Genomic DNA, 5,054 nt, shown 5'->3' on the forward strand with positions numbered 1-5,054 from the left:
AGAAGGAAGAGTAGAAAGAAAATATTTGCCATCTTTTCTAATGGTGGGCAACTCTAAAATACTAATAGAAAGGTGAGCCAGTATTATAAATGCTATAGGAAACAAATGCCCTTTTGATTTAAAATAGTTTCTCTCTTGTATATCTTTAAAAGGTTAATTTTATAAATGTGTGTTTTACCACAATGAAAAAAGTTTCCTCTAGCTGTTTTCTCACCTGCCGAGAGCATGCCAAGCACAATGGAACGAATGTACTTGATCTGGGCTAGCTTAGGCTTACGGTGGATTGTGGTGCGAAGACCTGGTGTGGATGCCTGACTTTCTGTCTCTCTCTTTCATGGAAGCAATAAACAAACATTTAAAGAATATATATTTTAATTAATTAATTATTATTATTTTAAAAATTTGCTATATGATATATGACACATGCACTCACCAGAGAGAAACAGAGTGAGCAAGAGAGAGAGGAGAAGTGAGAAAGCAATCTACCAGATCCGGGACTCAAACCGATTAGCCATGTGGACGTCTAGCGCCCCAACCACCACACCATTTGCTGGTCCTCAAAACAAACATTTTGTACAAAGGAATGAAGGGCCTGGTAGTTAAGGTGGCTGGATCACACATGGGTGACCCTGGTGTAAGTCCCAGACCCAGCAGCTTGAAAAGGTGCATGTGTGTGTGGACCCAAAATCCTGAAGGGAGGAAAGATGGAGAAGAGGGCGTTGTGGCGTGACTGACCATTCCCCATGGTGGTTGCTTTCTCACTTTCCATCTCTTGCTCACTGTCTGTCTCCAGCAAGGTCATGCACCTCTGGCAAAACTGAAAAAACGAATAAAGTTCTGAAACATGCCACACAACATGAATGAAACTTGAAAACATTTTAAACGCAATAAGGCAGACTTAGAAGATTACTTATTGTATGAGTCTGTTGGTATGACATATCCAGAATGAGTAAAACTATGAAGACAAATTAGATGAGAGGTTACCTAGAACCAGGGAGCAGTGAAGGGATTGCAGAATGGGGGAACAATGACCGTGGGGTGTGGGATTTATTTTGGGCGGGAATGAAAGGGTTCTAAAATAGACTGTGGTGACAGAGGCAGGACAGTTCCGAATATACCCTACCCAAAGCCCTACTGTACATGAGTGATTTGGATGCTATGTGAACGTCAGTGTATTTCCCAAGGTCTTACTGTAAGGGGCTGATCATGCTGGATTTTTTTTTTTTCCTTGCACAGAAACATTTAGATTATTATGCAAACAAATGCTAAAAATTGCACCCACAGTCCTCAGTCCAGACCCAGGGGACCTACAATTGCACGGATTCAGGATGGAGAGCCCAGACACACTCAGGGCCAGAGGGCCTACCCGCATAGGTCCAAGCCGGTCAGTTCTAGCCAAAGTCCACCTGTGCTTGTCCACGACCCCCCTTTCCCATGGTGAGCTGAGGACTCGATAAAGCAAAAACTACCAAAGAAAATGCCTCCCTCACTGTGGTCGATGGCACCATCTGCCCAGGCAGCAGTAGCAGCTTCTGGTGTCACTTTCAGGAAAAAACAGAAACACAGCTACCTGCGCCCAGGGTTTGGCCTTCCCTTCCCCAAGGCGTCCAGGGGTCCCGAGGCCGCGGCGCCAGCTGGAGGAACAGCTCACGGCGTGGACTGGGCCGGGCGTGGCAGGGGGCTCCCCCGAGGGGGGGCCACTGCTCGATGGCACAGTGCACCAATGGCACAGCGCACCTTCTGGGCCGTCCCTTTGGTCTCTTTATGCTTGCTGCCGATTTCTTTAGCCATTTTGTTCTTGGCTCGTTCTCTGTCCAGTTTCAAAAATTCACCGAGGGTCAATTCTTCAAACTGCTTCTTGACAGAGAGGAAGGCACAACCAGACGAATGCTTTTTATGTTCCTCTATGGGGTCGTCATCTGGCTCCCAGCCTTCCACTCCTTAAAGCAGGAGAAACACTGGGCCAGGTCCAGTTCGTTCTCAGTGGGGCAGTGGATGAAGCCAGCTTCGGCCATCCGCTCCGGGGTGCAGGAGCAGCCCTCCAACAAGGGCCAGTTTTTGAACGTAGAGACACGGTGGTCCTCGAGGTAGAGCTGCCAGGCCGGGGGCAAGGACCGGGCGCCCATGCCGCCAAGCGGTGCCGCAATTCAAACCTGATCATGCTGGATTTTTAACAGCACTGTCTTTTCCAGGGTGCGAGGTCCCACACTGCTGTCGTCTCCCTGTGAGTGGGACTGGTCCCCCGGCTGTAGCTCCAGGCGGAAGTACTCCAGGAAGCACAGACCTGGGCCGGCAGACAGCCTGCTTTATCAGGTACTTGTTCATCTCTCAGCAACTTGATTCCCGCATCTCCCCCAGCTAGAGAGTATGAAGTAAATTATTTCACATCCAACAGGTCGGCAAGGTCACTATTGACGATGCCGTTGGCACATGGATTTTCATAGAAAATGTCAGGGGCATGTTCTGTCTATTGAGGAACAGAAACATCTTACCTGCATTTATAGTCTGAATGGACAGGGAAGACCTTGCCCTGGTTGGGTGCCTACTGAGGACCTTCCTGGCATATAAGTACAATTCCTGAGGTTCAGTGTCAATGCCTAGCTGGTAGGATCAGCATTTGGTGCTGGTGGGATCAGCATTTGGTGCTGGTAGTGTCTGGGGTTGGAGTGTTTTGGTAGGCCACTTTTTTTTCATTATCATTGAGGTAGTAACGTTACATAATGATGGTAAAAGCACTTTACTGTAAATAGAAAAGACCTCACTCATACTGGCTTCTGAAGATTAATTATGCACAAGCTTTTAGTGAAAGAGCTAAGAGCGAGTATTATCTATTTCCTGATTCATTTTTGGGTCTGAATTAAATGAGATTTATAAGACATTAAATTGTATTTTGACAGATGTTGGGATGTATTTGTTCTTAGTTATACTTTAACCCTTAAGCCTAGTCCTTGGCTGGCTGGAGTGAGACTGGAATTTTTCTCCTGTGCTTATTTGATAATTCTTATCTTTTTAAGCCAGGGTGGATTCCAGTGGTGTGTGGGAACTGGAGGTCATGGAGTGTGAATAGCATGCTTCCAGTAACAGCTGTTCAAATCGCGGTGTGTGATTTCGGGCACGAGTCTTCTTCTTCTTGTTGTTATTTTTAATTTGAGCAGACAGAGAGAAAGTGAGAAAGCAAGCTGCAAGGTCTAAGACTTGAACCATGGTTGGCCACGTGGGAATCCAGCGTCTTTAACCATTATGGCACCTGCTGGCCCCTCGGGCACGAGTCTTAATGTATGGGAGCCACAGATCCACCATCTGTAAAAAGAGAATGTCAATGTGGAGCTAAATACGTTCATGCGTAGCCAGTCCCCGGTACATACCAAGGCCTTTCTTGGTGTCTTATCGTCCACTTGATGGTCCAATCCAGCAAGTCCCCAGGGCTGGGAGTGGGTTTTGTTCACTGAAATCTTCTCTGTGGAAGGTCTCAAATGTGGTACGATAGACACTTGTCCAGACTCCAGAAGTGGTTTTCCCACTAAAAGCCCTCCTATCCCACATTTCTAGGTTGGATCTGCTGATCTAGTCAGATGAATTGGAGGGCAGCATGGAGGGTGGGGAAGAGGGTTTGGAGCACCAGCACCTCCCTTCAAGTAAATACCTCCTTGTTCTGAGTCCCCGTGCTTCTACTCCTGAGCACGCACACGTCTTTCCAATAGCAGTCTGGTTTCCCAAGTCAGCGCCTTACTCTGTGTGCTGACGCTAACGCTTGGCCTTCTGGAATAGGTTAACCTAGGTGAACGTGGGCGGCGAGGCTTCTTCCCAGGCATCCACATTGTCCTGGTTTCAGATCCAGCCAACATTCACCACGACCCTTTTATTTGCCAGACCCGGGCAGGTTGCTTTCACTCATATTGTTTCTCCTCACAACAATCCCAACAGGAAGGTATTATTAGTTCCTCGTGCAAATAAAGGAACTGGAATTCAAAGATTTTTATTTTTATAAAGTATTTCTTTCTTCCGTAAGAGAGTAAGGGAGACTGGCATCCCAGCAAAGTCCCCATGACATGATCCGTTCCCAGTCTCAGCTGGCCCTGATCACAGGTGGGCACACACCTGGTATGCTCGGGGAGATGTAGGGTATGAATCCCTTCTCCAGAACCTTCCCATGTGGTCAGCCCCACAGAGCTTCATATTTTACCCCTGCCACTGTCAGGCTTAGACAGTTTAAAGATACCTTAAAGATACCACTGACTCTTCCATCAGATAGGCTTAGAAAAATGAGTGGAAGGCGAGAGCATGAAACTTTCACTTCCATGCATCTGAGGACCCTATGTAGTCCCCCCCGCGCCCCCCCCCCCTTGCTCGGCTTCCTCGCCCCCCCCCCTTGCTAGGGTTCCTCATGCTGTAGGAATCTCAGAGGTTACACCAACAGCCAGACTTCCTAATAATGGCTCAGGCAGACTCAGGGCAGTGCTTCTCAAACTTTAGCCACATCAGAGTCCCTTGGAGGGCTTGTTCAAACACATTTCTAGGCTCCACCCCCAGAGTATCTTCTTCAGGCTGCCTGGGGTAAAGCCTAGGATTTTGCATTTCTGACAAGTCCAGACCATACTTGAAAACCACTCACCTGAAGAGTACATTTTTTTTTTTTTTGGAGAGGTTTTTGCTATAGGGTGCGTGTGCTCACCAGAGAGACAGAGAGACAAAAAGCGAGAAATCACCCTCTGGGGGATGGCCACACCGCAATCCCTTCAACTCCTTTCTCTTCTTGGGATCTTGGGCACACACGCACACGTGCCCGGCGTGAGTTTAAGCCACCAGGCCCGGGACTTGAACCGCGGTCAACTACATGGGAGTCCAGTGATATAGCCATTACACTAACTGCTGGTCCCAAGAGTACTTTTTTTTTTTTTTGAGAGAGAGATTTTTGTTATAGGACACTTACACTTTCTGTAAAGACAGATAGAAACAGAGACAGAAAGTGAGAAATCACCCCCAGAGGCAATGGCATGCTGGAATCCCTTCTGCTCCCTTCTCCTCTTGGGATCTTGGGCATGCCCGGCGGATGT

At 47.7% G+C, this 5,054-nt stretch overlaps 1 pseudogene; it reads right to left on the reverse strand.

Annotated features, from left to right (window-relative positions):
* Positions 1 to 1,647: 1,647 nt before the first annotated feature.
* On the reverse strand, positions 1,648 to 2,126 carry LOC102482256 (baculoviral IAP repeat-containing protein 5 pseudogene; annotated as a pseudogene).
* Between the last annotated feature and the right edge of the window lie 2,928 nt (positions 2,127 to 5,054).

The sequence above is a fragment of the Tupaia chinensis genome, unplaced genomic scaffold, assembly GCF_000334495.1.
Source record: "Tupaia chinensis unplaced genomic scaffold, TupChi_1.0 Scaffold000354_1, whole genome shotgun sequence".
Classification (NCBI taxonomy): domain Eukaryota; kingdom Metazoa; phylum Chordata; class Mammalia; order Scandentia; family Tupaiidae; genus Tupaia; species Tupaia belangeri.